We start from the raw sequence: 26,384 nt of genomic DNA, 5'->3' as shown, positions 1-26,384 counted from the left end.
TAAAAGGGTAAAGGTTTTCTATAGGGATTTAGTTGGCCAGCTAGGCTGGGTCCTTTCTCCCAGAGGGGAGGGGGAGTATTTCCCCAGAGGTTATAAAAATGGATGTTGTTCTGCCTCTTTCCAGTGCACCCATTGGAAGTGGGGTGTTGCTGCTAGGGCCTGAGTTGGAGGTAGGCCTCAGAATAGGTGAAGCAAGTGTCAGGTCAGAAACTGTAACAGGTCACTATAGGAGTAGGATAGCAGATACAGTAGGTTCAGGAAAGTCAGTGAGCAGCTAAGGCTCCAACAAGGAGTTTAGTGAAGGGTTAGCACCCTGCGGTGACAAGTCCGCCAGGATAGGGACTCAAGTGTTTCAGTTTAGGGATAGAGAGATCCTTGGAGTATAAAACCAGATGTGTGGCACCTTCAATGGGGATTGTGCACCAAAGGCAGGAAAGGCAGCTCAATTCACAAAGCTGACAGTATCCGTGAGTAATACAATTGTGTGTAAATTACCTGCTGCTGCTACTTGCTTCGTAAAGTGTACCATCTGAGCATACATCTTGAATATGTGACTGACTATTGAGAAGTGTACCATCAATTCAAAAAATGTTCTACTTTTTTAAAGAACCACTGGCACCCAAAGTTTATTTGATCAAGAGTGAATTCCCTTCCTCCATACCATAAGCGGGGGCCCCACCTGAAGATAAACGGGGGAATGTAATAAAAGTCACGGAAAAACAATTCACAATGCGAAAAGTTATGCCCTTGCGCGAACAAATTTTGGTTTGCGCAAATTTAATTAAAATTTAATAGGTTTTGCGAGCCTGGAAACTGTTTAGCAACCACTTCCGACAGTGGAAGACCGTTTGCAAATTGTCAATGTAATTAAACTTTTTAATGAAAAAGTCGTTATGTTTGCTGCAAAAGATTACGACACCTTCAAGCACTTCTTAAGAGTGCGCAATTAAAATTCGCAATGCGCAATAAAAATTCGCAGTGCAATAACAGGAACAATATTGCATTGCGAGATGTGGATTTTTAGTCTTATTGATGTGAATTGTTTTGCTCTTTGCGACTTTAATTACATTCCCCTGAAAGAGTCTAAGTATATCGTGGGAGTTGGACCCTTGCACGGGTACCGAAACCAGTGGATAATAGCCCAAGGGAAGGTTTAGGAAGACCCTGACCCACCTGTTACAGTATTTTGCTAGACTACAAGACCCAGCATACTCATGAATATTTATCATTTCAATGGAAAAGGTGCCTTAATCACTAAAAGAGTAATTTTATGCCAACTACAAATAATTTATTAGATTAATCACACATATGAATTATCAAGACCATTATTCATGTGCCTCACTGGGAATACCAGTAATAATTTAGTGGCCACTAAAGGTGCAGGGGTAAGTACTTGATCGATTGCCATCCTCCCACCATCTAAGAATGTTACCACCCCACAGTCTCCAGATCACATTCTGAAGTAACTCCAGAATATATGCAAAAGTAATCATGTCAAGGTTAAATCAGCAGCCCTTTCAAATTCAAAGTAAATTATTTGGTGACAATCCTGTCAGCTCTCTGTCTGCACTCCCAGCTTCCTGTACTTTATTCTTGCAGTTATCACTGGAGGCATTAAACATATTGCTTCTAGCTCTGAACAGCAATATACTGTATTTACTCTTCTGATATATCATTTTATTTTGTAACAGCAATCTCACCATGTTTGTGAGATTGCTGACACAGCTCTGGTAAGTTTTATACTCAGTGGATAATCCTTTTCTATCTGTAATAAAGTCTGGAATGCTTCATTCAATGTACTAGGTAACACAATTGGAAATATTTTACGGAAGGTTTATGTTGTCTATCTTGTCCAGATTGTATGCATTAATATTTACAGTAATTGAATATGTACATTCATTTGGTTATCATATTACCCAACATAGATGCCAACATATGGCTTGTTGTTTCTCATTTTCAGCTACAGAAAGGTCTGATGCAGAAGTCTGTAAACTGCCTCATGAGTGAAACTATTCTGTCCTGCTCCACCATATTGAGACTGGTGAGTAAGCTGCCAGCCTGATGTTCAGCAGCCTCGTGTTCTTTGAATGGATCTCCTCTAGCCTTTGCTACATAGTTGAAGTGGTTAAACATTTAGAAAGCAGCATGACATTACAGTGGATCACAGCCGTTTATTAAAATTTCACCAGAAACCTGTTCTACTTTAAAGCGGCTCTGAAGAGTTTAATTTCATTTTGCTCCTAGTTCATGATGAATATTCAACAACCAAGAATGAGACAGGATGAAAGTGTGAAAACTCAAAATGTCTTGTGGATGTGTTAGTTTACATGTTGTTTTCAAATGCAAAAATTAGAAACGATGTTTGCCTGCAGGGAAATAGTTCTGTGATGATAAAGTTTACACAGTTAAACTGCTCGTAGTGTATTTTTGTACACAAACCTGAGGATGCCAAATGATGAGTTCCTGACAAAATATAAAAAATATTTATATAAAAAAATACACTATAGATGACAGGTTTGACCTACCCAGAGAGAACATTTATTTATTTCAAAAACCACAAGCAGAAAGATGAGAAACGGCAAGTTTACAATTTTTGGCATCTTGACCACCCGCTCCCTTCATTTATATAAGAAACAGCCATCAGCACAATTCTTTGTGCTTCCAAAATGTATTACAAACAGTTGCCCCTCCCTCTCAGTCAAGTGCTATTTTTGCGGTTGCCTTTATGTATCTAGTCCCTTTAGCATTTCCCCTTTAAAGGAGAAGGAAAGTCAACACTCACTGGAAGTGCCAATTTATGTTAAGCACACTCCAGTGATTGTATTCACCTACCAGATAACCTGAGCCAGTGCTCCTTTTAGCAGAAAACTGCATTGGCCCAGAGTTGTTCGCAGCAAGCGTCACAAAACGATCCTCTTACAAGATATGTGGGAAGGCCACAAAGGCCTGGACTTAGGATGGTAATTTTTTAAGGGCAGCATGCCATCCTATTTCTGTATTGCTAGGGGGCTACATTGAGGACACCACTACTTGTCAAATCTTTTGTCCTTACTGCAGCTCCATATTTCTTTCTCTTGGTAGCGCAATGTGCAGGTCAATTTTGGGGACCACTCCTTAAAGAAGAGAGGCACTACTGCTGAGCTGCTCACAGTAGGTGATTGTAACGAGTAGTGGTAGGGTTGTCAGGGGGTAGGCAGAGATGGGTGGCCTGGCCTAGGGGCACAAAGATTTTAAATCTGGTTATACATGCTTGATGAGAACCCCCCCCCCCCCCGGATAACAAGAGTGCCGGCCCTGGGTATTAGGTAAGTGGAGACAATCAATGGGTGGTGCCTATCTTTTGGCTTTATCCTTCTCTATTTAAGGTCTTATGTTTGTTCATTGCTTTGCTCTCTAGATTATAGCATTCAGAGCAGAGCATAGAGCAGTACCATCGTGTTGAGTCATTATACGCACTTCCAGGGATGTAAAAAAAAAACATTAGGTGTATTTCTCTTCACTTTAAGGCTCAAGGCGAGTGGCATTTTCTCCACCTGCTGTTCCCTATAATGGAAATCCATTTTTTTTGTGGTTAAAAGGCAACAAGAATAAGAGGTCATGAAATATTTATATATATTGTGCTTCCTTAGTTGTACAATAGCTTTGAAAAACTCATGTACTTTTTCAATTCATAATGCACTTTCTTTGATGCTGTATCATCATATTAAGAAGGAACATACAGGATTAAAATGGAATTAATGGATTCTTTCTTTAATGATTCATTAATGATTGTCTGGGAAATACCTTTTACAGTTGTCCGGCATTAGGGATTTCCCTTTGCTCATGGAGCCAGTTTAAAGCTAAACACCAGGAATATGCCAGCTTAATTTTGCAAGGAACAATTAGGTACATGTAAGTACTATATTTTTCTGGATGTGCTTCTTTATCTGGTTTAAGCTTTATTGGGATATGTGTAAGGAACGTGTCTTGCCACTACTGGTCGAAAACAGTTTAGTATTTATAGAACTAAAGTTACAGAAAATGCTGGTGCAATTTAAGCAACAGCGATCAAATGTAACTATCTCAAATCATTGGGAGTCAGTTCCAATCTCTTTCCTCTAATCTAAAACAAGCAAAGGGCATCATGTTCGAATAGACAATTTTGTGAAAGCCTTGACCCTTAACTGATAATGTAAAGTACTGCAACTCTTCCTCAATGGAAGTTCACTGAGTGTACCTTATAAACCTGAAGGGGATCAGGTAGAGCAATAGGATGCCATATGTTAATTGAACCCACAGAAATAAAAATATTGAATAAGGGAAGGAAAGTTCTAACTCTTTTTGTAATATTCAAAGGAATATACTGAAGATACAGAAAACAAAACCGAAAGGCTTCAAAACAAAAATAGAGTTGTCCTTCTATTACTTTTTCCCATTTCTTTTTAGTGACAATTAAAGGACATGTAAAGTCTACATTTTCCTACAATGTATATAAGTTGGGGATATGTTTCCAACCCAAGCCACATCATTTGTACTGCATATATCCCCTCCATTTGCCAGCGCTATCAGATTTTCCTTAAACAAATGGCAACTTTCAACAGTCAGCCATTTTCTTTCATCAGTAATAATGACATCTGCAAACAGGACATGTATGCTGTAAGGTTCATGCAATGCAGAATGCAGGTTTACACAGGCACAACATATTTTGATAGGATCAGACAGCCAGAGTTTCCATGGGAACTCGTAATGCTATCTTTTCATTGGCTGTTAGACTAGAGGGTGTGTTTAGTAATCTGAGCTAAGAATAACTGAGCATGCTCATAAGTCAACAACCAAAGTAAATTCCTGAGGGAGGAAGCCGAGTGGGTTAGATGAGGAGAAGGATTTCTAAGTGATTAAGGGGATGCTGCAGCCTTACTGTTAATATTTTAACAACCAGAGTGGCAGATATCTAAAGATTTCAAAAAGGCTGTTCACTGATTACATTTTTGTGGAGGGGGTTTACATGTCCTTTAAGGCAACAATCTGTAATGCCTTACAAAATGTATCACATCATTAGCAGAAAAGACATTTGCAGTTTTTTTCTAAAGAACAGATTTTGCTTTTTCTGGCATTTAGTTATTTTCAAGATTTACTCACATTCACACAGTCACTGTTATCTCCAGCACAGGCATACTATTACTATGATACTATCAGTTGATTTAAATCTAATTTCCCTTGAAAAGTCACCATTCCTATGCACACATGAAAATGCATTACTTTTCACTAACCCTCAATATAACTGTCCCACTGCACCCCCTAGTTCTCTGAAAAAGATGAGCAAAAACTTAATTACAGGTAAGAGTTTCACCAACAAGAATGCTGATTAATACAAATGTGGATAATTGGATAGCCAATTAAACTTGAATTTAGTAAACTCCTATATAATAATCACAGGTTTTCCTAGTATCTCTGTTGAACATTTTTTCATGATTAACAAATGTACGCTCAAACTTCTGGTCCAACTTTGTGTCAATTTATATAGTAGCTAATGGAACTATAGCAAAGGCTATCGTTAAAAGGCTTGGAACCCTTTAGTGTTTATATATATATATATATATATATATATATATATATATATATATGTGTGTGTATATATATATATATATATATGTTCAGAATACACACACTATGGACCTATCATCTCCAGATATAGCTCTCATCTTAAGATTTCCTGACCCTTAAGAAGCCCTACTCTGCTACAGCAGGAACTCCAGCACTCATATTCTTCCTTGTGGTGCTACAGGAGTCCTGTGCCTCTGCTACAGGGGACAGAAGGTACACTACAATTTGGCCTGCCTCCATCCAGGATCAGGACAGACTGGGCTGTAATTCCCTGGTTTAGGAACTTCTCTGATCTACAATCACACACAAACAGGGGAGAGGTTGATGTTTTGTTTTTTTTTGCATGACATTGTACCTGATCCGTGTACGTGATACATACAGAATGCCAAGCAACCAACTTTACATAATATTTCAGACTAGACATTAAGCCCGTTAAATTAACGGGCGCTAGAACATATGTAGTCAAACATTAGCCAGCATACCTCACAACATTTCAGAATAAGAAAGAGGGACAAAATTTTGGACTCGCGTAGCCCCTGGGATTAAAGCGCCAGGTGAAGTAGCTTTTGCATTTCCTTTAGAGATGAGTGTTTGCAGTTTCCTAATTCCTATCAATGCACTGTATGGCCAACAGATGTCTTGCAGTTTCCCAAGTCTTGTCATTGCTCTGTATGGCCAACAGATGGCAGTGTCTTTCAGTTTACAAAAAAGGGGGATGGTTCACGTACAATTTCAAGAGTTAATAAAAAAGTGATAAATACTCACAGTTCACCCCAGTGCAAGGGTGCATGCACATAGTAACACAGCCATAGGTGTGAGTTCCTCCAAAAAGTAAAAGCAACAAATAAAAAAAAAAAAATACAAAAATATTTATTTGGACATATTAGGAAGAGGCCTAAAATGTCCCAATAAATATTTTGTATTTGTTTTATTTGCTGCTTTATTTTTTGGAGGAACTCACACCTAGTAGTGTCTTGCAGTTTCCCAATTCCTATCATTGCACTGTATAACCAACAGATGGCAGTGTCCTGCAGTTTCCCAATTCCTGTCATTGCACGGTTGTGCCCAACAGATGGCAGTCTTGCAGTTTCCCAATTCCTATCATTGCTCTGTATAACCAACAGATGGCAGTGTCTTGCAGTTTCCCAATTCCTGTCATTGCACTGTATGGCCAACAGATGGCAGTGTCCTGCAGTTTCCCAATTCCTGTCATTGCACGGTTGTGCCCAACAGATGGCAGTGTCTTGCAGTTTCCCAATTCCTATCATTGCTCTGTATAACCAACAGATGGCAGTGTCCTGCAGTTTCCCAATTCCTATCATTGCTCTGTATAACCAACAGATGGCAGTGTCCTGCAGTTTCCCAATTCCTGTCATTGCACTGTATAACCAACAGATGGCAGTGTCTTGCAGTTTCCCAATTCCTATCATTGCACTGTATAACCAACATATGGCAGTGTCTTGCAGTTTCCCAATTCCTGTCATTGCACTGTATGGCCAACAGATGGCAGTGTCTTGCAGCATGATTTTTCTTATCCATGGCTTGGGATTCTGGCCAGGGTTTTTGTATTGCATGGCTAACAGGGACAATTAAGCAGGTTTTGCACTTCCTTTAGAGATGAGATTTTGCAGTTTCCTAATGCTAGGCCTTTATACTGTATGGCCAACAGGTGGCAGTGTCTTGCAGTTTCCGAATTCCTGTCATTGTACTGTATGACCAACAGATGGCAGTGTCTTGCAGTAGTCTAACTCCTATCCATGGATTGGAATTCTGGCCAGGATTTTGCATTGCATGAGAAACCGGGGGGCCTAGCGATTAAAGCGCCAGGTGAAGTAGGTTTTGCATTTCCTTTAGAGATGACAGTTTGTAGTTTCACGAATTCCTGTCATTGCACTGTATAACCAACAGATGGCAGTATCTTTCACTTTCCTAATTCCTGTCATTGCACTGTATAACCAACAGATGGCAGTATCTTCCACCTTCCTAATTCCTGTCATTGCACTGTATAACCAACAGATGGCAGTATCTTCCACCTTCCTAATTCCTGTCATTGCACTGTATAACCAACAGATGGCAGTATCTTCCACCTTCCTAATTCCTGTCATTGCACTGTATGGCCAATAGATGGCAATGTCTTGCAGTAGTCTAACTCCTATGGGGATTCTGGCCAGGCTTTTGCATTTCATTGGCAAACGGGGGCCCCTGGGATTAAAGCGCCAGGTGAAGTAGGTTTTGCATTTCCTTTAGAGATGAGTGTTTGCAGTTTCCTAATTCCTATCAATGCACTGTATGGCCAACAGATGGCAGTGTCTTGCAGTTTACAAAAAAGGGGGATGGTTCACGTACAATTTCAAGAGTTAATAAAAAAGTGATAAATACTCATAGTTCACCCCAGTGCAAGGGTGCATGCACATAGTAACACAGCCATAGGTGTGAGTTCCTCCAAAAAATAAAAGCAACAAATAAAAAAAAAAAATACAAAAATATTTATTTGGACATATTAGGAAGAGGCCTAATATGTCCCAATAAATATTTTGTATTTGTTTTATTTGCTGCTTTATTTTTTGGAGAAACACACACCTGGTAGTGTCTTGCAGTTTCCCAATTCCTATCATTGCTCTGTATAACCAACAGATTGCAGTGTCCTGCAGTTTCCCAATTCCTGTCATTGCACGGTTTGACCAACAGATGGCAGTGTCTTGCAGTTTCCCAATTCCTATCATTGCACTGTATACCCAACAGATGGCAGTGTTTTGCAGTTTTCCAATTCCTGTCATTGCACTGTATGGCCAACAGATGGCAGTGTCTTGCAGTTTCCCAATTCCTGTCATTGCACTGTATGGCCAACAGATGGCAGTGTCTTGCAGCATGATTTCTCTTATCCATGGCTTGGGATTATTAAGCAGGTTTTGCACTTCCTTTAGAGATGAGATTTTGCAGTTTCCTAATGCTAGGCCTTTATACTGTATGGCTAACAGTTGGCAGTGTCTTGCAGTTTCCGAATTCCTGTCATTGTACTGTATGACCAACAGATGGCAGTGTCTTGCAGTAGTCTAACTCCTATCCATGGATTGGAATTCTGGCCAGGATTTTGCATTGCATGAGAAACCGGGGGGCCTTGGGATTAAAGCTCCAGGTGAAGTAGGTTTTGCATTTCCTTTAGAGATGAGAGTTTGTAGTTTCCCGAATTCCTGTCATTGCACTGTATAACCAACAGATGGCAGTGTCTTCCACCTTCCTAATTCCTGTCATTGCACTGTATAACCAACAGATGGCAGTGTCTTGCAACTTCCTTATTCCTGTCATTGCACTGTATAACCAACAGATGGCAGTGTCTTGCAACTTCCTTATTCCTGTCATTGCACTCTATAACCAACAGATGGCAGTGTCTTGCAATTTCCTAATTCCTGTTGGGAGGTATGCGCCAGAGACGGTCCATGGGGCACATGCGCAGTAGTGCAATCCCACGGACACAGGGACTGGACGCAGAGACACTTGAACTTTATTATATTTCAGATTGTTTTATCTCTGAGCTGCTGGGACCCTTCTTCAGGGTCCTAAGAAGGACTCACTTTGGTTTTCCATACTCCCATGCACACTTTGCTCTTTAGGGCCCTCACTTACCTTCTGCAACCTAAGTAGAATGTGCTTTTTTGCCACTCAGTTTCCCTACTGACTTTACATACAGTTTTCTCTGGGATCTTGCAACACCTTTCTTTCGCTCTGCTGCCTCTCTCTCCCAGCACTTCCTTCCCGTCAGCTCTCAGGGGTAGTTACTCCACCCTTCTTGCAAAGAACAACACAGACGAGAGACAAGTATACATAGCCCCCTTACACTCATTTGCTGGACAAGTATTTGCATTTATTTTACCACATGTTATTTATAGACAAGTCATTTAAAATATCCTGCCTGGAGTTGAACCAGGAGCCTGGTGTTGTTGGGCTGTCTGAGTTACCACTGCTCTATGTGAGCAGACAGCTGAAAGTGGCCATACACGTGGAGATATGCTTGTTTGGCAATTTCACCAAAGAGTGGATCTCAGATGTGGCGGCGATCCGACGGGATTTTTAACCCTGCTTGATTGATATCTGGCCAACTTTTGACCAGATATCAATCGGGTAAGTCTGTCGAAGGGCCCTACACACGGGCCGATAAGCTATCGATTTGGTCTGTAGTCAGCTTTTATTAGTCCGTGTAAGGCTATTGTGATACTAAGCTTTATATATAACCCAATTTAACTATGTAACTAACTATGTAACTATGTGTATAGCCACCTTTAGACCCTGGTTCACTCCCATTGCTATACTACTAATTGCAAATAGGCATGGCTTGTTTCACTTGATATCAAGCTGGCCCCAGGTGATCAATGTAAGCCATTAGGCTGCCTATAAAGACCCCTGCTCTGCACTAAACCATAGCCCGTTATAGGTCTATGTTCCATAGTTCATGGTTGTGATAAAACTGTCTGTTCCTGGTTTTGACCATTACCTGTACTGACCCTAGCCTGTTCTTGACCACTCTTCAGATTCTGTGTACTGTGTGCTGCATTCCAGTTTGGTTTTGACCCCGGCCTGTGACCTCGAGTACCCATCTGCTCCTGATTTGGTAACGTATTGTCTGTTTGGTATTTCTATTTATACGTTAGGCTTCCCTTGCCTGCCCTGAGTTTGCCCCTTGGTCCTCTCATGTTAAGTCCTGAATCTGAGTAGTGGAGGGCTCCTCCCGAAGCCAAAGGCGACTGCTATAGGCAGAATTGCGAACCTTGACTGGGACCTTAGGATATCAGACGTTACATCATGTATGCTATTATTAATAATAGCATTTACTATTGACTCTCAGGACAATTCACAACTGCAGATAAGTGCTCTTAGCCTCCACCCCTATCTTAATTCTCAGATATGATTTTTGTATTTGTAGCTTTCTGTCCTCCTATTGGCATGCCCAGGGTCGGACTGGGCTGCACCCAGAAATATATTTGTGCCGTGAGCTCCCTTTATCGGTGATCACGGCAAAAACATTGCACATGTACGCGCATGTGCACACACACACGGCGCAGTGCACACATGCGGTCCTGCGGGCCCTGGATATCCGACCGTAGGCATCCCCCCCATGCACTTTTTTATAACCATACCCATGTATAATATAATTTTACACAGTCATAATCTCTGTTGGCAGTAGTTATGGCATCACATAGAATGGTGTAGTATTATTGGGATTGTAGTCCCATAATATCCATGCTTTCTGTTGTGTCAAGATTTCAACAACAGGATCCCCGATAATATCTGACGTGCCAGATATCAAATGACCCCCGTGCATGTTGGAAGGAAACCTTCTACATTAAACATATACACAGCATAAAGGGTCTCTGTGAAATGTAATGTAGAGCACTATCACTACTAAAACCTGCATAAGAAAATGTTTCCATCAATAGGATTTCATTCTAGCTTAGTTAACCTCAAGTATAACATACACTTTTATTATAGGTTAAAAAAACCCAAACTATAGAATTCTTTGATTAATAAAAGAGTATTTCAGAGTGTTCTGGATAACTGGTTGTCTAGGTAATAAATCAACTCACAGTGCTCTCTAGCCAACTGAACATTTGCTCAACGCTATCATATTTTTTATATTGACGATCATGTTTTTAAACATGAAACATATGTCATTATTGGTCTTGTTGCTCAAACATGCATTTGTTTGCCCCACAATCATTTACTAGGAAGCACCTACAGTATGAATGCTCTTTCACACTAAACACTTTTATTATGGAAAATGACTTCTGATAACTCTTTAGAATGAATATGGCTACCAATCTCATGTTTGTGGTAGAAGCTATTCCAGTTCTTATGTAGGCCTATGGAAAAAAATTGCTGGATTTTGAACTTGGTGAAAAGTTGGTACAATAAATACTATAATAACTGTTGAAAGAATCATCTCTCAAAATGACATTTTATGATATAACTCATAGAAGTTCATAGCACTTATATGTAGTATGTAATGAATGTCAGAAGAAGACAATTTACAACTTTTTAAGCCATCTTCTAGCCAGACTACAAAAAGTTTAAAGTGGATGCTACTGGCTTAAAAATGTTGATATATGTCTAGGATCAATACAACAGAAAGTTCACCAGCAATGCATTTTCCTGCAGTGTTTTGCTTTTATAGGCAGTTTTATATTCCTTGATGATTTTCTTTGCATCTCTTGCAATGAGAGAATACCTTGCTATTGATAACAACTAATAAGGTATGGTGCTCCAAATTATGGTAAAACTCTTATCTAGAAAAACCAAAGCCCCAAACACCCCATAGAAAAGATCCCACAATATTATCAAGTGAAGCTAAATTCTTGGTTGAACAGAGAGTATTTTACAGTGAAAACACAAATTTTATACCACACATTGCAATTGTCTCTATGTTTCTTTTCCCAGAATTCAAGATATGTATTCTTTTTATCTATCAATGGACAATTTTTGGAACTTAAATTATGTTTTTACTTGTGTGTTATAAAAGAACATTGCATTTAATAAATGATTACCTGATTAATAGCTTATGTACAACAATTTGGAAAGAGTTTCCTCTGATAGCCCTGATTTTCTATACAAAAATTATATTTTTCTTATTCAGACAATAAAAGTTCACAATGTACCTCTGGTATCTATCTTGGGAATGAGAAGCTACTTTGTTATATCTACCTACAAATGACACTTTTTTGTCTTATGTATTTTTATTTCGAGGGCGAAGATGAGTTTTGAAATCTTTGTGTGGGTGGCTGTGAAACTGAAACAAACTACTATAATGCCAAGGACAATCTATATGAAGTAAAGTCTTATAATTAATGGCCAAAACCAGGCTCTATTTATTTAGGAATACAGGAAAAACACAGAAAGTAAATTTCTACAAAACACTGGCATTTGTCTTGTCTGGACAATAAACAAAGAATGAATTTAGAAGAAATGGTTCATATTTACATAAACTCTACAGGTATATTTCTCAAAGAGCTCTCAAACATTATTTCTCAAACATGAGTGTTGGCACAATCCAAAAATAAAAAGCATAGCGTTATTCCACTGTTTAATATTAATGTGCTTATTTTAAAGGAGAACGAGGTACGAAGTATTTTTAAATTAACATTGCAAACTGTTGGTTGCATGCCCCCCCCCTCCTGAAAGGCCATACTTCAATTACTCAATTCGCATATACTTGCACCAGCACATTGAATTAATTCACCGCAGCAGACTTTGCAGCCGCCATCTAGATGAAGTGTCCGTCATATCCTCTGTCTCCTCTATGGTTCTATTCTCAGTATCTTTATGACATCATTGGTGTGAAACCACATAGGACATTTTAAACATGATTACATCACTGAAAAACTCAAAACTCTAAATTTCAGTGGCAAAGATTTTGTAGCAGCGCACACCAGTATCCCAAGGAATCGCCCACACGAGGTTATGGTTAAAAAGGTAAAAGAGACCTCTCTGAGGAAGTGCGTAGCCAAGAAACACGTCAGACCTCAGACGCTAGATGTTTGATCAGATGAGAAAATAAAGTTATACCTTTTTAACCATAACCTCGTGTGGGCGATTCCTTGGGATACCGGTGTGCGCTGCTACAAAATCTTTGGTGCTGTGAACACGTCTCCTCTGTGACGGACTCGGGGCGGCTGCACCCGGGTCACCACGTGGACAGGGTAAGACTCCACAGATGCTTATCTACTAATAACTTGATGTTTTATGTTGGGGAGCCCGATGGGACGTACGAGTGTATAGAGCTTCAGTGCAGGGTTCGGGGCTATCAGCACCCGGACCATTAGCCTTAAAGTGGACCTGTCACCCAGACACAAAAATCTGTATGATAAAAGTCCTTTTCAAATTAAACATGAAATCCAATTTCTATTTTTTATTTAAGCGTTCATAGCTGTTGTAAGCTCATTTAAAAAGCTCAGCTGTCAATCAAATATTGTCTGCCCCTCCTCTATGCCCGTGGCATAGAGGCGGGGCAGGCAATTACTTTCACTTTCAATTCAGCACTTCTTAGATGTCACTGTTCCCCACACATTCCCCCAGTTCCCTTTACCATATAACTGTGTGGTCAGGGCATGGGGATGGACATCGGGTCCCCCCATTCTGGTGCATAAACAAGATTCTGAGATGATACAAGGCTTTTCTTAATAACAGTGTCCACAAAATGGCTGCTGCCTGCTTGCTATAATTTTGAAATCCCAGACTGAAGGAAACAAGATTCAAATAATTTATATAGTGTAGTTAAAGTTCATTTTCCTTGACTAATCTAATAAAATAGGATTTTGAAGCATTTTTTTGGGTGACGGGTCCCCTTTAAACGGTGAGAGACGCTAAGGGTGATATAAGTTCCCCGGGAGATTCAAAAACCCTGTGCCGTATAATTGATTGAATATATAAATTCTTAAACAGGAACGCTGAATTGATGAATTGTCTAAATTTCAGTGGCCCACCTTAAATCACAAGATGTGAACAGTATATCAGATGCCACTTAAATGGTTACTTCAAACTGAAAAAGAGCCATGTGAGACTTCTGTATAGCCAAGCAATAATAAATTCCTAAGGATACTACCATGTACATTAATTTGTACATAGTGATGGGTGAATTTTTTCAACAGGCATGGATTTGCGGCAACAAAAAGTTCACCAAGACAAAATTGTGGTCAAGACAAGATTGTCCCAAGATAAAAATGTCGCCATAAAAAAAAAAATGCATTTGAACAAAAAAGTCACCATGGCAGAAAAGTTGCCACAAGAAAAAACACCTATTGACTTTAATGCATTTAGAGTGAGGGAAAAAAGTCACACGTGTAAAAAATGTTGTCACCTATTCAATACGTTTTAAGAATTCGCAAACTTTTTAACAGTGTTGGGAGTTTTTCACCAAAGCAAAATGGAACAGATTCACTCATCACTATTCATACATAATATATACTGAAATCCCATTAAAGGAGAACTAGACCCTAAAAATAAATAAGGTTAAAAATGACATATTTTAAATACTGAACTTACTGTACCAGCCTAAAATTTGTCTCAATAGCAGCAATGATCGAGGAATTCAAACTTCTCACAGGGGGTCACCATCTTGGAAAGCGTCTGTGACACTCACATGCCCAGTGAGCACTGAGCAGCTGTTGAGAAGCTTAATTTAGGGGTTGTTGCAAATTTACAAGCAGAAAATGAGGTTGGCCTGTAATATAAGCTGATGCTACAAGGCTGATTATTAAATTCTGATGCTAATTTCATTGGTTTCTAAGCTGACATGTAGTAATTATCTGTACTAAGTACCAATCAGCCTAAAATTGTCAGTGGGTCCCTAAGTAACTGACAGCAGCATAGAGAATGTACAGTGAATCAGAAGAAATGAAGATGGCAACTTTAGAGACACTGATATTTACTGCTAAAGGGTTGTGGTTGCCTTGGGCTGGTACAGAAGCCCAAAACATTATGTATAACATTTCTACTCTACTTTAGTTAGGCTTTCAACTAAAAAAATTAGATTACCTAGAGAGTGGTCCTTTTATAAAAGAATCGAAAAGCCATACAGTGTACTAAATTACATTGCTGCAACTGCCCACCAATCATCTGTAAACACTGATATGTGTATGTTGATGAAAATCAGAGCAAATATATTCTGCAAAAATTCTGAAAAATGTGCTGCAAGAAAAATAGTAGCCACTGACTAGAAAAAGTTGCCACTCAAAAACGTCCATTGACTTCAATGTGTTTTGCATTGTATGTCATGCAGATGCAGATTTTCATTCAAAGCTTGGCATTAATCTGTCTCCCACCTTCTGAAGTGGGCGCAAATGTGCCTCAAATTTCATATTAACAGTGTACTACAGAAATAGCCCAACCTCAACTTGCATGGCAAAATATGTCTAAAATAGCACTTTGCACACTTGCATTCATGAGTAGTGATGGGCGAATTTGCGCCATTTCAATTCGTGGGAAAATTCGCGAATTTCGCGAAACGGCGAAAAATTTGCGAAACTGCGTTTTTGACGCCGGCATCCGTTTTTTTTCGACGCTGCAAATTTTTTTTTGCCGCCGGTGATTTTTTTTCAGGCGAATTTATTCGCTGGCGGCGAATCGCACAAATTCAACGCGAATTTGCGCCTGGCGAATAAATTCGCCCATCACTATTCATGAGTCCTTTAGTGACCTACAGAACTATAAACATCTAAACATTGTAAACATCCTATTAAAACTCCATTTAAAAAATTCCATCAGCCTCCTTTAACATTCTTGGGGCAGGTGGGGAAATGATGAGTGCATTATGCAGATGGTAAAATGCAGAGAATGTCTGTTCTATTAATTCCATTAATAATCATTCAATGTAAAAAAAAAAACCTTGATGTTTTCCCCATTCCTGCTTCTTCACATACATTTTGTCTCACTTCTCCAATGCTTGTGCATAACATTCTAAAATAGAATCACCTTTATAAGTAGGTTGCAATGTTGCTAATTAGCAGTTTAAATGAATTGTGACACCGCTTTTTACTAGTTACAAAATAGGCATAGAAAGATGAAGCGGAGTGACACTAAAATGAAAGGTATTGTGAGCCAGCTGTCATCTCACACATCATTAACAAAGAAACATGTCTGGAGCTTATAAAATTATGTTTTTAATGTATAAGTGGGAAGCAGTGGAACAGCATTCAACCCTCTTTTACAGAGGAAAAATACTGAAGCAAAATGGTACAGGGCATTTTCCACTATCATCAACTGATCACAACCTACAGATAAGAAGATGCACATTTTTATCCTAATATAGCTGCTGTCAGAATTATAGACAACACTTGCTGCAGTATATCAACTTCTTTTCTTTTCTTCCAAGCATAATTCTTGGAAAGGATTATGCTGACAGTGTGAAATAGAAAGTAAGGGGAAATAAGGATCTAAAGAATGTGCATATACAGTAATCTCCTAAACCCCGTTTCGTTTAATATTTTTGTTTATATGTTTTTTGTAAATGTTAATCTACTTTTTTTTTTGTTTCTTTTTTTTTAAGGAAGAAAACCAACATGCATAAAAAACAAGAGTGCTCACTGAACAATAACACAGACTATATAAAAACAAAATCTGTCAGATGTCAAACCCTGTGGAAGCAACATGGGAGATAATTTATTGAGTAGAATGCAGGTAATTTGCAGTAATAATAGGGAATTCAATGAGATTATGCTACAATGTTACAGCATGTTCTTGCCGAAAAGCTTTTAGCAAAAAGACACAAAGACCCTTGGTAGCAATGCACTGATGGAAAAATAGAGCATTCATATACTACCCAATGTAATTATAAAACAAAGTTTCATTTTACAAAAATATGGTATAATGAAATATTCTTTATTTTTATGACGCTTTCTTATCCAGCAGGCAATGATGTAGTAGAAGATGGTGACAACCTCTCTCTTCTGTCCACTTCTGTGCCACCTCTCATCATGGGGAATATTTATCAAGAAGTGAAGTTAGAGATCACCATAGTCCTCTAGAGTGAAATTCTGCCACTCTCCAATCATTTTTATTGGATTTTTAAAAGAGTATTTATGAATGGGTAAAAGTGAAAGTTCATCCTTTGATAAATACACCTTTCAAAATCCCATAGAAATGAATGGAGAGTGACGGAATTTCACTCTAGAGGACTGTGGCGATCTCTAACTTCACCTTTTGATAAAAATACCCCATAGTGTTGCATGTAAAGTTTATTGGGTACTTAAGGGAGAGAATGTGATTCCCTGCATACAGTAGTTCCTATGGCTGAAACTGTGTACTTTTTTGGTGAGTCAGTGTATAAGCACCCCAGGTGGAAATGGAAATATCAAGTGTATAGGAGACGGTATAAAATTGTTTTGTGCATATAATAGAATTTATATCCTTTTATAAAAGTTATATCCTTTATCTGTAGAAACATGCAGGTGATCTCCTATTTTCAGGATAAGCTTCTGAGATGTCCAAAAGGGGACTTGGATATAATTTACATAATAATACTACATGATAATAATATATAGTGAATAAAGTACACCCTCTTGTAAAAGATAAGGATTATAAATTACCGAGTAGTTGACCATATAAAAGAACAAGGTCGAAGGCCAAGTGTTTTTATACAGGTCTTGGAACTCCAAGGTGACTTCAAATATCCTCATATTTTGCAACAGGGGTACTTTATTTATTATAATACAGAAGTTTCAGTGCTCGCCCGCCCCTTTTGTGACATCATTGGCAGGGTGGATCGGCACGGGTCTATAAAAGGAACCCGAAAGTCGGAGGAAGGTTATCGGGCGGGTGCGGGTCGGGTAAAACCCGACCTGCACATCACTAGCAGGCAAGTAAAATTTTGGACTACGGAACTGTGAGGATCATATTTGAAAATGGTATCAATATGCAAAATATTTGCATCTTTTGCGTTTGACATTCATAAATGACACCCTGCAGGGAATCAGGTTTTCATGATCTTTGAGATAGTAGTTTGAGAAATAATTCTATCAAAGTTTCCTGTCTGTGATTCACATTCATTATCTTTCAGACGCCCTTATGTATTGCTGTACGTGTTTTACACAGATCAAGGTGGCCCAACATGACTCTGAATGTTTTTCAATAAAAGGAGCAAAGCATGTTTGTTTTGTCCTAACTATGCTGACAATTTACTTAATGGTGTTTACATTTGCATAAATGAATTGCTGCGTGTCTGTTCAGCAGATAGAGAGATGATTCTATAATCCCATTTTAATTAGATGGATGTTAGAAGTACACAAAACTCAAAAGCTGTACTCCCTGTGGTGGTGCCACACTGGCAAGGAATCAATCACCATGACTCAGGTTACCATGGAAACTAATAGCTGCTGAACCACTGTCTAAGTGGCAAATGATTGGTGGTGTATTCATAACACAGGGAGAGCGATGAGTTTTATATCCTGTCCAGCAGCTGTACCAGTGAGTTAATTAAAAGCTGAGAACACAAAATACATCTAAATCTGGGATGAAATTAAATCTATGGTACATATTAAATCCCTCTAATGTAAAAAAAAAAATTAATATGCAGCACAAAGCACCAGCCTGCCTGAACACATATAAGCAAAACAATCTTGAAAGACGGTACCTCGGAGGGTGTAGATACTAAAATTGCTGTAGGGCTCCTTATCAAACTACTTATACAGGTTTTTGTGTTGGCTAATGCATGCAAGCAGCTAGCAACCTTAATATTAAAGAGTTTCTACACCAATAAGATGCAGAAAGGACAATGCTTAACTAAGATTTAATTAACAGACGGCTGGTACTGAAAGCAAAAGAATGAGATGGAAGAATTTCTTTGAACTACCATGAAATCACCAGACAACCTCTGAGAGCGTCAATATGGTATTTGTGATAAGCTGCACATTTTCCATTTATATAACGCAGGTTTCCAAGCACATGCCGAGCTGAATATATTTTTAGTGTAAGGCAGGCAAGAACACAAATGTAAAGGATGGTAACTGCATGCTGCTTAAGAAATTACAAATAAGGTATAAAAGACATAATGTAAGGATAATTTAATGAGACTTGTACTCTTTTCTTAAACAGATACCGACACCAGAAAATAACCTTTTTTTTATATCCATCATCCATCAGCGTGACCTATATGTAACTTTTAACGTAGATTAATATTTTGAAAAGAAAATCTGTAGTGTCAGTATCACTTTAAGATGAGTTTGAAATAATATAGCCTAACAAGGAAACTAATAGGGTTATGCAATAAAATGTGCATAGTTTGCTTCAGGTCTAATTGTGCACAGCAACGAATCAGCAGGGAGAATTAACAGTCACCTGTTTGGAAGCAAACATCTTATTAGTTGCTAGGGGTTACTGCACCTGCTTTTTTTAATTTTAGTACCAAATGCATAATTAATATGTATCAAAAATATTTTTTTGTTTTACTTGAGAAAATCCAAGCACCCGTAGTATGCAAATGGATTATCTGAACTAAACAATACATAAATATTTTATGTCTGTATATTTTATAGCAGTTGCTACAGCATGTCAGTAAATTTAGATTTTTTTATTAGAAAGATCCAGTGGGAGTACAAGCATGGGGCCCCCTGCAAAAAAAAAAAAACCTTCAAAGGGACCCGGCACATACAACCCCCTTTCTCACTCAAACATGGCCAATGCTGATTTTTAGGAGCATTTGAATTCTTGGATGCACTTCCTGTACATGCATTGTTGAACTATAATAACTTGGAGGCTACACAGTCCAGCATCGTTCATCACCGTGGTCTAGCAATGTCACCTATTCTAAACCCATTTGATATTGGTACAACTGAACAATGTGGTTGATTCAAATCCTGCCTTATTATCCTTTGGAACTTTTAACATTTAGTACTGTGGTTTAAAAATTATGGGTTATATCCTTTTACTTCTATTGTCCTCCTTGTATCCTCCTGTTCATGTTTTTATGGGAAAGGGAAGTACTTTTATAAGGATGTTAAAATAAAACATAATACTGTATGTGGTTTTATCTATATAATTGTTTCATGTAATGTTTGATAGTGGTCCTATTACTACCAAGGGAATGGATTAATTGGTTTCATTAAGGTTTCATAATTTTGCTGCTGATAAGTTTGCAGCTGGTGTGCAAATTTTTCCAGAATAAGATCGGCTATGTGGACCCCGTGGTCTCTATAGTTACACTGCTGAAAAGATCCTTTTGGGTCTCTGCTATTATGAAATTATGAAATTTAAATTATGCAAAAAATGGTTATGTTGTAGAGCAGATAACTAGATTTGATGGTAGGCCTATGGGCAAAGGCCCCATTTGCCCATTTATTAAAATGACCCTGTCACATTCTCTGCAAATTTTATGCATAAGGTTTACCATCTCTTTCTTTGGAAAAAAACTAGCAATAGGTAAATGTGTGTGTGTGTGTTGTTTTATCTGTGTTTAGTTTTACTGGTTTTTTATGTCCTATGGGATAAACAATTAATGGAAATATCACAGCTATGAAAAATATCTAGAATTTGAAGCACCCTATTTTTCCTTCTTTGAGTTTAATTACTGTGCTAATTATCAGTTTGTTTCTGTTATGAAGGGCAGCTAGAACTTTTGTATATTTTTTTTTAAATAGCATGAAAGATCCAAGACATGTTGAAAGAGATCAGATTGTTACAGGTGTGTCAGTCACAGAAACTGCCAAAGTATTAAACAAAATTGTTGAAAATGGGGCATATAACAAAAAAGGAAAAACTGGATCAAGAAAGAGAAACAAATCAACTCTCACTGAAAGGGCTAGATAGACATTTAGCATTACAGTAGTCAAAAACCACAAAACACCCTTAGAAGTGATCAAAGACCAAGTCTCAACAAAACTGTACAAGTACTATATAAAAAGCCAGAAAACCTCCTCAAAGGATCAAAGGACTGAGTATCGCCAAGACCAATGTACATTTACTATATCACAAAGCCAATTTTAAAGGGACTGTCACAATTTGTAAGGAACAGTCCCTGGACTGCATTATCTTTCTTCCATTAAAATACATTTTTCATAAATCCCATGGAAAGAAGTTTTGAGATGTCCTTAAAGCACATCATCCAATTGCTACTTTTTAATTGTTGTAATTGTGTGAGGTGCCTTATTTTGTGGCTTTTTCTATTTATCAGATAGAAAGTCTAGGCCTTAACTGATGTCTGGGACCTTGGATGAACTTTAAGGGAGTGGAAAGGTAAAATGTATTTGTGATCTCTAACCAAGGGCAATAGACATCTAAAGAATCGAAGAAAGTAATTTGGTCCAGTAAATTAAATGTCACCCGTTTTCTTACATCCAATATATTATGTTTATTTTAACACATATTTGGATCTGTAATAACCTAGTAGATGCTGTATGAGTATTTCTTAAATATCCAGCTTAATATATTGCAATATATGGACAAACAATCCCTGTTTTGTTTAAAGGGTAAGGCATTTTTTAGTAGCTGTATGCACAAAAAACTCAATGTCTTAAAGGGATACTGTCATGGGAAAAAATTTTTTTTTCAAAATGAATCAGTTAATAGTGCTGCTCCAGCAGAATTCTGCACAGAAATCCATTTCTCAAAAGAGCAAACAGATTTTTTTATATTCAATTTTGAAATCTGACATGGGGCTAGACATTTTGTCAATTTCCCAGCTGTCCCTGGTCATGTGACTTGTGCCTGCACTTTAGGAGAGAAATGCTTTCTGGCAGGCTGCTGTTTCTCCTTCTCAATGTAACTGAATGTGTCTCAGTGGGACATGGGTTTTTATTATTGAGTGCTGTTCTTAGATGTACCACGCAGCTGTTATCTTGTGTTAGGGAGCTGTTATCTGGTTACCTTCCCATTGTACTTTTGTTTGGCTTCTGGGGGGGAAAAGGGAGGGGGTGATATCACTCCAAATTGCAGTACAGCAGTAAAGAGTGATTGAAGTTTATCAGAGCACAAGTCACATGACTTGGGGCAAATGGGAAATTGACAATATGTCTAGCCCCAGCAGCAGGAAGTGAAAGAGATGAGAGGGATTAGTAGGGTTTTTGCAGAAATATTCAATAAATCAGCTTGAAACACTACTAAAGGTACTTGATACTAAAGGTATCAGCAGGATTATATTTTTCTATAAGTGTTACACAAATGAGTATGTGGCTATATTACTACTGCGGCCAACTGAGATATGTTTTTAACCAGTAAAATTTTTTCAATTATTTACATGCTGGCAGTATATCAAAAGTGCTTGTGAAGAACACTCCCTGTTATTTCTAAAAGTAGACATCCAAATCATAATAGCATATAAAATGGGTTTCTCAGCCATCCCTAGTAGTGCTCTCAGACATCTTGTTGTTGTCTAACATACTGCCCTTACCCTGCAATTTTAATAGATGATTTTACACTAAAATTGAACTTTGGAAGGACAGATATAGAATTGTTGAGGTACTGAGAGGTAAAAAATGTTTTTAAAGGAGACATATTGTGTAGAAAATAAGAACATTCCAGTGCATTATACTTATTTAGATATAGAAAAATTGTGCTTAAAAAAGTAGTGTTTCAGGCTGATTTATTGAATATTTCTGCAAAAACCCTAATAATCTCTTCCTTCTCTTCCACTTCCTGCTCCCTGAATTCCCAGCTCACTGTACTGTAGGATATGAACCAATCAGCAGCTAGCAGGACCTGATAGGGAACTGAAGTCTGTCTTTGCTGTGTGACTGCAGGGCTGTGATTGGCTGTCCCCATCCTACTGTGCTTAGGACAACCCCACCCCTCATTTGAAACACAGACAGGGACCAGAGAACATCTATAGGGAGCTCTAGTAAAGGGGCTAGTTTTAAAGATAGTATTAATTTTTAGCACCATGTAAAAGCAACACCATATATTACTTATAATTGCCTACAAATTTAGGGGTTTTTCATTTATCCTATATGACTCCTTTAATACTTTCACCAAACAAGAGTTTGGAACTAGGGATGCACCGAAATCCAGGATTCAGTTCAGGATTCGGCCAGGATTCAGCCTTTTTCATCAGGATTCGGCCGAATCCTTCTGCCCGGCCGAACCGAATCCGAATTTGCATATGCAAATTAGGGGTGGGAGGAAAATTGCGTGACTTTTTGTCAGGAAACAAGGAAGTAAAAAATATTTTCCCCTTCCCACCCCTAATTTGCATATGCAAATTAGGGTTTGGATTCGGTTCAGTATTCGGCCGAATCTTTCGCAAAGGATTCGGGGGGTTGGCCGAATCCAAAAAAGTGGATTTGGCGCATCCGTATATAGTCAAATGTAAACAGAACAGACAGAAACATATATACTCACATCACCATTGCATCCCAGATTCCACCCCCCCCCCTGGTTTTGGAAGACTGGCTGGAGCAGGGGCTTTATGTGGGGGGACACCTACCCCTGGGCCCCACTGAAAATCATCTTCCATGGCGACACTAGCAATTTAGATATAAGCCTGAACTTGCTATTACAAGAATGCACACACTTTATTAATAATCAAATTCATTAAAAGTAGTACTTCTCTTGAGACCGTCAAGGAAAATTAAGATTCTTTATGGCACAGTGGTTTCAAGCTTTTATCATTGACATATTACATGCTGAAGGCTTATGAAGTTTCATTGGAAAGGTAATATTTTCAGTTTTAAATATCACTTTTGCTTCATCCACCCTCATAAAGGCAACATGTATTCTCAGTATGATTGTAGAATAAATACTGTACATATGTTTTTGCAAAGTCTTTAATAATAATGAATTATCTTTTTGATACCTGTCCCAAGGTGACCTATTATGATAACATGTATCCAAATTTCATTCATTCATGCTGTCAAACAGTACACATTTTGGATATACTGTAGTTAAGTCTAAGGTATAGCTCAGGGGACCCCAACCTTTTTACCTGTGAGCCACAACTTAAATGTAAAAAAATGTTGGAAAACAACATCAGCATGCAAAACTTCCCGGGGGTTCCAAATATGGGCTGTGATTGGCTATTGGTAGCCCCTATATGGATTGTCAGCCTAAAGAAAGTTCTGTTTGGCAATACACATGGTTTTAATGAAACTAAAGCTTTACAGGAGTTCAAAGATAAGTGCCTGCTTTTAGGCCAATGGTAGGGATGTCGCGGACTGTTCGCCGGCGAACTTGTTCGCGCGAACATCGACCGTTCGCGTCCGCCGAATGTTCGCAAACGTAACGCAACGTTCGCCAATTTGGGTTCGCCTTAGCTGGCGCTTTTTTTTGCCATTTCTCCCCCAGACCAGCAGATACATGGCAGCCAATCAGGAAGCTCTCCCTCCTGGACCACCCCCACACCCCCTGGACCACTCCCCTTCCATATATAAACTGAAGCCCTGCAGCATTTTTTCATTCTGCCTGTGTGTGCTTGGAAGAGCTAGTGTAGGGAGAGAGCTGTTAGTGATTTCAGGGACAGTTGATAGTAACTTTGCTGGCTAGTAATCTACTTGATACTGCTCTGTATTGTAGGGACAGAACTCTGCAGGGATTTGAGGGACATTTTAGGTTAGGTAGCTTTGCTGGCTAGTAATCTACCTTCTACTGCAGTGCTCTGTATGTAGCTGCTGTGGGCAGCTGTCTGTCCTGCTGCTGATCTCTCATCTGCATCTGTTCTTCAAACCACTGCCACCTAGCTGTGTGAGCTTGTTCACATTCTGTCTCAATATCAAAATACCGTCTCCAGAAACACCACCTGAGTGACGTTTTCCAAGCAGCAATAATATATTCCGTATCCACTGCTGTAGTGTATACGTTGACCTTGCAGGCATTATTTGCCCAGTGTGTTCTTCAAACCACTGCCACCTAGCTGTGTTAGCTTTTTCACATTCTGTCTAAATATCAATAATAATACCGTCTCCAGAAACACCACCTGAGTGACGTAGTGTGATTTCTGCCCTTTACAGCACAAAACGCAGCGCTGTGTCAACAATGGATTTTTTAGAAACATATTTGCCCTTGATCCCCCTCTGGCATGCCACTGTCCAGGTCGTTGCACCCTTTAAACAACTTTAAAATCATTTTTCTGGCCAGAAATGTCTTTTCTAGCTTTTAAAATTCACCTTCCCATTGAAGTCTATGGGGTTCGCAACGCTCGAGAACCGTTCGCATTTTTGTCCGGACGTTCGCGAACATGTTCGCGAACATTTTTTCCGACGTTCGCTACATCCCTAGCCACTGGGAGCATAATTTAAGCCAGTTGAGGGCAGTCACCCACCGAGCTGCTAGTAGTATCTGAAATAATAAGGGTCTGAAGTCTCATGTAACATCTTTGCAAGGGAGACACCTAAAGCAGATTCAGTTGTAACTGTGTAATGGGTGTTTGCAGCTAGGTGAAATACTTAGGTCCAAAAGTTCTTGACTATAGGGCATAGCCACATGTAATGCAGTGTCATTTTTTAACTGTGCAACTATATTCAGTGGGTTCACAATGAATTTAATGTCTGTGATGGTGTGATATCCTGTATCATGGTGAAGATTTTGAACTTTTTGGGGTTGTTTTCTCTGGAAAAAAGGTGCTTGCGAGGGGACATGATTAGACTTTACAAGTACATTAGAGGACATTATAGACAAATAGCAGGGAACCTTTTTACCCATAAAGTGGATCACTGTACCAGAGGCCACCCCTTTAGACTAGTAGAAAATAATTTTAATTTGAAGCAACGTAGGTGGTTCTTCACAGTCATGACTAGAAGAAAAGAACTTTAATTTGAAGCAACGTAGGTGGTTCTTCACAGTCAAGACAGTGAGGTTGTGGAATGCACTGCCGGGTGATGTTGTGATGGCTGATTCAGTTAATGCCTTTAAGAATGGCTTGGATGATTTCTTGGATAGACATAATATCAAAGGCTATTGTGATACTAAACTCTACAGTTAGTATAGGTATGGGTATATAGAATTTATGTAAAAGTAGGGAGGGATGTGTGTATGGATGCTGTGTTTTCATTTGGAGGGGTTGGACTTGATGGTCTTTGTCTTTTTTCAACCTGATGTAACTATGTAACTAACAAACAGATTTATCCGTTGATTTAAAGAGTCTAAAACCATCTATGGGTTTTGATATCTTTTGCATACATTTTGGCTATAAATGTTTGTCTCACCTCCATCAGGCCAGAGAACGTGTGTGAGGTAGGTTTGTGCACGTGCAGTGTTCTAAGCCCCCCATTTCCTTCTCCATATCATTCACATTATCAATGTAATCCTTTTTTATGCATAGCTAGTTTAACAATTTCTCCCTGAGACTGACCTTATGCGCAGCCCAAATTGTAGACATACTACTGGTAAGTACTTCA

General features: G+C 38.7%; 1 long non-coding RNA gene across 1 annotated transcript; it reads left to right on the top strand.

Annotated features, from left to right (window-relative positions):
• The first annotated feature begins 1,958 nt into the window (after nt 1–1,958).
• On the top strand, nt 1,959–17,022 carry LOC108706941. Its single transcript, XR_001934181.2, has 3 exons — nt 1,959–2,041; nt 10,110–10,189; nt 16,616–17,022. It is a non-coding gene; the product is annotated as an uncharacterized LOC108706941 (long non-coding RNA).
• The last annotated feature ends 9,362 nt before the right edge of the window (nt 17,023–26,384 follow it).

Source organism: Xenopus laevis, chromosome 1S (assembly GCF_017654675.1).
Source record: "Xenopus laevis strain J_2021 chromosome 1S, Xenopus_laevis_v10.1, whole genome shotgun sequence".
NCBI lineage: Eukaryota > Metazoa > Chordata > Amphibia > Anura > Pipidae > Xenopus > Xenopus laevis.
This window is presented reverse-complemented; position numbering and strand designations above follow the sequence as displayed.